The sequence below is a fragment of the Rattus rattus genome, chromosome 2 (genome assembly GCF_011064425.1).
Source record: "Rattus rattus isolate New Zealand chromosome 2, Rrattus_CSIRO_v1, whole genome shotgun sequence".
NCBI lineage: Eukaryota > Metazoa > Chordata > Mammalia > Rodentia > Muridae > Rattus > Rattus rattus.
The window spans coordinates 173,105,691-173,114,253 of record NC_046155.1 but is presented as its reverse complement, the minus strand read 5'-3'; the positions used below and the strand labels follow the sequence as shown (position 1 = coordinate 173,114,253).

General features: G+C 53.2%; 1 protein-coding gene across 1 annotated transcript in view; it reads left to right on the top strand.

The window, feature by feature from the left end:
• Positions 1-725: 725 nt before the first annotated feature.
• The window catches only part of Bicra (BRD4 interacting chromatin remodeling complex associated protein), a 73,672-nt gene continuing 65,834 nt past the window's right edge, over positions 726-8,563 (top strand). Inside the window, 1 exon segment of the mRNA XM_032894415.1 lies at positions 726-934. The gene's annotated coding sequence lies outside the window, so the exon portion shown is untranslated.

Genomic DNA, 8,563 nt, shown 5'->3' with positions numbered 1-8,563 from the left:
GGATTTTTGAGCTTCGGATCTGCGCGGCTGGCCAGGCATGAAGAAGCAGGCTCTCTAGCAGGGCTGACCATGGTCCTTGCGCCACAGCGGCTCAAAATCCCCAGGCTCGGAGAGACTTGATACGCCACGCCTGGAGTCCGGGTCACCCCCAATGTTGCCATCGCCTGGCACCCTCGGGGTCCGATGCGGGAAAGCACACTACTGTACCACCTCCTCTAGAAGCCTCGACCGCACTATCTTTGCAAATCTTCTGAAGTGCCCTGTGCATCCTCCCGCAGAAGCCACTATCTTGGGCCACGGAGCACAAGGGGTTCTCTCTAGGCCGGCCTGGCGCAGGGATGCGGACACGTACGGACGCCCCTAGCTCCTCTTCCACTACCAACCCGAATACCAGCTCCAGGTTGCAGACCTACGGCACCAGAACGGAGCAGGCGCTCTAGCAGCTGGGCTCCGCCAGGAGGAGGGGGCGGTGCCGATACTCCGTGCTCCCGCCCACAGAATTTGCAGCTTTTTATTGGCTTCCAGATCTGCCGCTCTAGCGCTCTTCACTACGATTGGTTAGATGACACATTAGGGGCGGACCCTTCTGTGGCTCCTCCTCGTAGCTGGGCGGAGGGGAGGAAGAGGAGGAGGAGGAAGGGGAGGGGGGGCGGGACACAAAACCAGCAAGGTTTTTTTTTTTTTGCATTTAATTAAAAAAATTTTTTTTGCATACCCCAGGGGCGCTCCCCGGAGCGGGGCGCGGGGCCGGGCCGCGCGGGGCCGCTTCGTTGCAAGGGCGGCGGCGGGCCCGGGCGCAGCGGAGCCGGGCCCCGCCATGCGATCAGGCAGTGCGCTGACCGGCCCGGCCGGCCGGCCCCTTCTGGGTCCTCCCTGTGCAGCCCGTGCGGGGCCGTCCCGGAGACCCCGCGCCGACGGCTGCTCAAACATCAGGGTGAGTTTCTCACAATGTAGCAATTTCTCTTTAAATCTCTTAACTCTCTCTACCTGCGAGTCGGGGCTGTGACAGGGCGCAAAAGCGAGGGGGGGAGTGGGGCTCGGCGGCGAGGGTGTGTGTGTTGGGGGGAGAGAGCCAGAGCTGGGGCCGAACCCACTCCCCCCCGACTCTCCACACTCAGCCCCCCAACCGGGGCGCAGCGCCCGCTGCCGCTGCTCCGGCTCGATTTTTTTTTTTTTTTTTTTTTTTTTGTGATCGGCGCCCACCACTATCCGCACACCCCCATCCCGGGTCTCTCGCGACACCGCCGCCACCCCGATCTTGCAGAGAGCTCCCCCTTCATTGCGCCCCGATCTCAAACCTTGCGCCCCGGTTCCCTCCCTGGTCCTTCCCGGGATACAATGCAACGGAGGAGAGGGGCGAGCGGGAACGTCCCACGGGGGGAGGGGCGGAGACCCCCCCGCCCGCCTTAAGGACCCCCTCCCTTCCTCGTGCTCCCCGCCTTTTCTGGGGAGCGCCAAGGGCCATAGAGAGGCAGCTGGATCCATCTTCCCCACTGTCGCGCGTTCCGTGCGCCCCCCTCCCCAAGTCCCTCTTGGGGGTGCCGGGGAGAATCGGGGGTTTTCTGCAGGCTTGTAGGGAGGGATGAACTGGGATGCAGGCCATTGGGTCTCCCCTCTCCATCGCCCCTAAACAATGAGAGGAGTTGACTTGGTTCTCCTATCCCCGGCAGGGAGTGTAGAGGACCCCCGCCCCCTCAGCGGGCTAGTCCTGCAGGAGGCCTGTTCCTAGGGATCAAAGGGAGGGAAAAAGGAAGCCTCCAAGCCTGTCACCTTCTGGGATTTGGGGCGGCCCCTGAACTCCAACTCCATGGGCCTAGGAATGGGAGGCACCAGGCCCAACCCCGGGCACCGCGCTCCGGGTGGTGACCTTTAGACAAAGGCAATCCTTTCCCCGGAGTGATCCCGGCCAGGTCCCTACGGAAGGGGGCCGGGCCGTGGGCTTGGAGGGAGAGGGGTGGGTTAGGATGGATGGTTGGATGGATAGTTGGTCGGGTGGATGGGTGGGTGGGTGGGTGGGTGGAGGAGGAGGGAGGAGGAGGTTTAGGACCATCTGGTTTTCCCATCGCCTTGGCTGCCCCACGGCTGCTTCCTCCGCTCCTGTCACCGGCAGCCGCGGGGAGACAAGGGACCAGGGAGGGAGCTACCCAGCCAGGCCTTGGGCCTCCGCCAGCCTGAGGACCCGGCGACGAGCCGCGGGAGGGCGCGGGCTCGGGAGCCCGCGGTGATTGGAAGGCATAGTGGCTCCTTCCTCTCCGCGCCCCTTTGTTTTGCTTTGTGGTTCTGAGCAGCTGAACATCCCTGGAGGTGGGGTCAGAGGCTGCCGGGTCAACTCTCCTGGGGAAGTCTTGGTGACAGGGCCTTCTGAGTCCCTGTGCACTGCATTTGGTACCCCACCCCCAAGTCTTAAACCTTCATCCCCTTTTGTTGCTACCCCCAACGTGGTGTCAGAAAAATCTGGGGATGTGTGAACATCCAAGACTCCAGGCTGGAAGTCAAGAGATCTTTGGCACACAGCCTCTCCCCACACCTGCACTCCAAGCCCACTCTGACCCCAACCCCCAAGATGAGGAAACAGGGGAAGCCACGCTTAGAGACCACCCTTTTCCTAGGCGGCCTCACGGGACTTATCAGTTGTTTACCTCAGTACCCTGTCTTCCTCTGTAGCTCCCCCACCTCCCAGAAGCCGGAAATAACCACTCTCTACCCTGGATTGGCTACTGCTAAATGTCTTCCATCCTTGCTACAGTCTGAGGAGTGAGCACAATGAATGTTCCCGTTTCCCAGGCAGGCTCACTGAGGCCTAGAGTAGTTAAAGGACTAGTTTAAGGTCACACAGTTGGGGTCACTTTGAGCCCCAGGTCACAACATCCTAGAGTTTATACAGCCTAGCCTATACCAGTCGGCACTCACTTTGCTTTACTTTGTCCACTCTGACTTAAGTGGACTTGGGTTTAGAAGACATCCGCCAGATGTTTTCCCTGCAGAGTTGGTTTGGCAGAGGAGGATGAGGGCTCAGCTCCATGGGCCATTTCACCTGTGTCTGGTGTGTGTCGGGACAGGGGGAGCCCAGGTCTAGCTGGATGTCTAGGGCTTGGCATCGCTTAGGACCCAGTACAGTGCCACCATCACTCAGCACTTCATCTGATTGGGACTTAGCTTGATTGCTGTCATTGGACTGTAGGGAGGGAAGATGAACTGATTGTCTGACTGGGACTGTTGTAGTGGTTTCTGCTCCTCTGGCCTGAGACCCACATGGCGTCTGGATACAACTGGCAAAGAACTTGGCTCAAACACCAGCCCTAACCTTACTTAGGCAGGACTGTCACCTGCTTGGCTCTGTCACCTCCTTACAACATGCTGGAAGTTCTTTGACCTGACTCGGAGGTAGGGAAAGGAGTAGCCATCTATTTAGCCTTAGGTGTTTGGGATAAGGATGACCCATGTGGTAGAGGGGTGTTCCACACTAAGGTGAGCAGAGAGAGAAGACAGTAAGCAATGGCTAAGGTGTGCTCACTGGAGAAGAGCTCACTGCCCCAGTGAGGAAGGTCATATGGGTGGTGTCTTTTTTTTACAGGAAAATAAACGGAGGGCCAAGGTATGTGCTCCATGGCTAAGTTGTGCTGGCCAGGTTGCAGGGGCTAGTGATGGAGGGTTCCTTATGAGGCTGAGGCGCAGGCATAGGGTCTGATTCTAGGGTTGTTGCTCCCACACTGATTTCTTCTTTTTGTAAGGATAATATAACTCAAGGGCTGGGCACACCAGGAGGAGAGGGGCTGTTGGGAACACTGACTTTAGAGATTCAGTGTTCCCTGAGAGGAGGTGCCTGTTTGGGGAAGATAGGAGAAACTTAAATTAGATCTAAAAGGGACAGTCCTATGTCTTGCCTACTGTGTACTTACTTCCTTGCTTTCCCAGAAGCCTCTGGCACCTTTGCTAACTTTTCCTGGGATATTGGGGTAGGGGTTCCCCTATCCTGTGGAAGGACCAGGAGTCAGCATCAAACCTTTGGGTCACAGGGAAGATGGGGGAAAGAGGTTCTAGGGTATACGTGGGGCTTCCTAGTCCTAAGGCCAGCTCCCCCTCCTGACTCCCCAAGGCTTCCTTGACTCCTAGTCTCAAGAATGCAGAGGGCGGCTGGGGGGGGGATGCTAATTGGAAACAGAAAAACATGGCATTCCTTCGGAGGAGCTTGGGCTGCAAGCAGGCAGGCCTGCCATCTCCCCCCACCCTTCTGCAGCTCTGGAGCTGGGGTGGGAGGCCCAGGTCATCTCATCCTGGTCTCCTCCCCTGATTCTTGGATGCAGCCCAAGAGCCTTGCACCTGGCTTCCTCTCCCCAGCAGGGTCATACACCCCCTCCCCTTTATCCTCTGTTCGCCTTTTTTTTTTTTTTTTTTTTTTTTTTTTTGGTCCCCAGCTATGAAAGATATAGCCATACCATAGCCTCAAGCAAGGTTGGGAAGTGCTGAATTGAGTGATCCCCAAGGATTCCCCGCCCCCCAATTCCTTCTGTGCCTGTAGCAGCCTCTGTTTAACTGTTCCCAGTGGACTGAAGCCTTTGTGTCTCCAGGACAGACAAGGTTCCCCGTGAGAGGGCCTGAGGAGCTTTCCAAAGGCATTTTTAGTTTGGGGACAATGAATTTTGTGTATGAGTTCTATGCATTCAGGTGGTGGCTGGGGAGGCAGAGTGCCTTTGTTTCTTCAGTTGTTTCCAGCTAAAGTTGCTGGGGGTTGGGGGACTGTTGGGGAATCAGCCCTGGGATCAGTGTCTTTGCTGGAAGCCGGGTCAGCGGGAGAATTGCTGGGCTCCCTGCAGCAGGGCTTGATTAGTTCTGTCTGGGTGGCCCGAGAAACTCCAAGGAGGAAGTTTGAGCTGTTTTTGCTCTCTCCTCCCTGCTTCTGATTTTTTTGTTTTGTTTTTTTTTTACTTTGATTTATATATATATATATTACCTTCAATTGCTGAGATTCTGTCACACCAGAATTTTTTGTTGTTATCAAGACAGGATTTCTGTGCGTAACAAACCCTGGCTGTCTTGGACTTGCTTAGTAGACCAGGCTAGCCTCAAACTCACAGAGATCCGTTTGCTTCTACCTCCCTAGCACTGGGATTAAGGGTGTGCGTATCCACCACGCCTGGTGAGGTTCATTTTCTTAACTGATTAATACCTAAAGGACAGATTTAAAAAAAAAAAAAAAACAAACCCTGAAACAGAAAGTTATGGTTGTTAGCCTGCCTTCTATCCTCCCCCCCAGCTTCCTCCCTGGGGATAACTTCTCAACTCTCCAAAGAAACTCATTTTGCATGGTTCGTAACACATTCTCCTATTGTTCAGCCCTTTGCTTTTTCATATCATCTTCCTAGGACACCTTCTGTGTGGCTTTTCCACCTTTCGGTGGGCTCTGTGGTATTCCTCTGGCTAAACAAGACTTTGTTCCCTGTGGTGGTGTGGCTGTGTTACTGTGTATTGACAACCTGCTGGATGAAGGCCTGGGGTTTGTCTCCTGGTAGCTCTCAGAGATGTCTGGGATGCTGCCCTGTAAGGAAGTCCGTTCTGGCTGTTCTCATCCAGAGTCTGCTGAGCTGCCTTAACGAGCTGGCCGTGTTTGTGTCCCAGGACATCTTTGCTCTCTACCCCTGCTCAGAGCCTGTATCACGTGTAGTTGTGCAGGGCAGAACCTTGGCTCTGGAACCCAGCAGAGGGTCTGAGTTTCATGTCTGTAACTCGCTACCCAAATGGGGCTTGCTGGCTCTAGTCCTGTTTCTCCTCCTCCGTGAAACCCAGGACCAGCCTTAACCGGTAGCTGTGAGGAAATGCAACTCGGGTGAAGTTCATGAGTCACTGTGTCTGGGGTCTGTTCTACCTCAGCCAGTTCTTTTTCCAGGCAACCTTTTCAACCTAGGTGGGCTGGGAATTCTATAATGGAGGCACAAAACAGGATGCCAGGTTTCTCAGTGCTGGGTCTGGAATCCAGGGTCTCACTGCATGCTAGTAAGCTATACCGTTAGCTCCTCCCTGGGGGATTCCAGGCAGGGGCTCTACCACTGAGTCATCTGTATTTTAAATTATGTTGCCCACACAGTCCTTGAACATTTTAAAAAGTACTTTCAAGTATATGTCTGTTTGTGGTCATATGCCTATGAAGGTTGGAGGATAGCTTCACCTTCCATCCTGTTGGAAGTCAAGTCTTTTACTGTTTGCCCCTGTTCTGGGTACTTCAGACTAGTCAGCCCAAAAGCTTAGGGAAGGCTCCTGTGTCAGCATTCCTATCTCACCATAGGAATGCTGGCATTACAGATGCTCACCACCTTGTTTGGCTCTTATATAGGGTTCAGGGACCAAGTTCAGATTGTCTGGCTTGCACGGCCATCTCCCAGGTCCTAAGATTTTGTGAACCTTTTTTTGTTCAGCTCCCCAGTAGCTAGGAGGATAGCTCTGTGCCAAGTTCCGGGTCTTATATCTTACACAGCCCCCCCCCGCCCCAGCATTGGCATTATAGTTTACTTTGTGTGTATAGGAGCTTATGAGTGTGTATGTGGTAAGTGCGTATGTGTGCGGAGGCCAGAGCGAGGTCCCAGGTGTCTTGCTCTCTCATTCCCCTCAACTTATGCTTTGAGACAGGGACTCTCAGCCCAGAACTGTGTTCTGTCTCCCTCCATGCCTCTCCTTCAGTGCTGGAGCTTTGCATGGTCATACCTGGCTTTTTATTCCAGTTCGGGGATCTGAACTCGTGTCCTCATGCTTGCACAGAGTACACTTTTTCCAGCTGAATCATCTCCCCAAGCTACGTACAGTCTTGCATTTAATTATTTATGTTTGTTTGTTGTTTATTGTATGTATGGAGGTGCAGGAGTGTCACGGTGAATGTATGGAGGTCAGAGGGCAACCTACAGAGGAATCAGTTCTCTTCTTTCACCATGTGGGACCTGGGGATCAAATTCAGGTCATCAGGCTTGGCACTGTGTGTGTGTGTGTGTGTGTGTGTGTGTGTGTGTGTGTGTGTGTGTGTGTGTATTTAAAGTTTTTATTTTTTAATTTTTTTATATAGGGGTCTCACTATTTAGCCCTGGCTGGCTTGGGACTTGCTGTGTAGACCAGTCTGGTCTCAAACTCACAACAGAGATCTGCCTCCTGAGTGCTAGGATCAAAGGTGTGCACTACTAAGCCTGACTGAAAAAAAAAATGTTTTCCAGCCAGACGGCGGGTTTATTAATGATGCACTCATCTTTAAAAGCATTGGTAATTACATTTATTTATGTAGAGGTTAGGGCCAGATTGTAAGGCGCCATCTACCATGTGCTTCTGGGGATATGATTCAGGCCATCAGGCTTGGTGGCTTGTGCACTGAGCCACTGCAGCAGGTCAGGTATTGGCACTTGAAGTGGAGGGCACCAGGCGCGATGGTCACATGCCATCCAGCCTTCATTGACTTCTGGGTAACAGAACTCCCTCTCCTTGGATGGTTGTGAATTGCAGGAGGCTTCCAGTACAGGCGTCAGTACACCACTGACGGAGAGGCATCCAGCTCACTTTGTTATAGTTAGTTTCCCATTTTTTATTGCTTTTATTTTTAAATTACATAAACGTGGGAGGTGGTGGGATTTGCACGTGTGAGTGCAGTGCCCAGGAAGGTCAATAGGTGTAGTGTCCCCTAGAGCTGGAGTTAATTTTGAACCAACTGAAGCAGGCGCAGAGACTTGAACTTGGTGAATTCGAGTCTTCTGAACATACTTTTAATCCCTGCCATCTCTCCAGTCCAGATCCTCATTTTCTATTAGAGAAACTGCAAGCAACCACTCAGCAGAGTTCAAAGCAGCATATAGCCTGCCCAGATGTTCCTGGAACAATTTTTTCCCCTGATCCTTTTTTTGGTCTGTTACCTCTCCTCCACACAGGCCAATCATTTTAACTTTTGCTGGGTGTTTCTTTTCGGTGGGATCGTATTCTAACACATGGTGTTATCCATTGTGTTGTTTCTGGGTCCAGACTCCATTTCACCTTCTCCTGGGGATGGCCTGTGCTTCTAGAAGGTGGCGGCGGCGTTGTCCATTTCTTAGGAGGGGAAACCAGACCACAGATCATGAGGGTTTGGGCTTGCTTATACATTCTCCTGACTTCCCCAGTTTGGGACTTCAGTACCCCCCCCCCCCCATCTTGATCTCACCCTATGGTGCATTGTCTGATTGCCTAGGTTTGGGGGTTCACACATTGGGTGTGTGAGTGTAGGGTACAGGTGGCTGAAATTATTGGAAGAAATTGTTCCCATTTGTTAGGCCTGGTGGTGCGGGCCCAAAATCCCAGCTACTTGCAAGGTTGAAGCGAGAGAATCCTGAGTTTAAGTCCTACCTGGGCTCCAGAGGGAGGTCAAGGTCAGGCTGAGAAACTTGGTGAGACTGTGTTAGAAACAAAAAAGGGGTCTGAGCGCCATGTGCTGCGATGGCTGCTGTTTTCCCACTGTGAAGCATGGCTTTGCAACACCGTGAGAAACAAAACATTCATCCTCTTTGAAAAAAAGGGGGATGGGGATGGGGGATGGGGGTGGATTGGGAGGTGAGGGAATGGG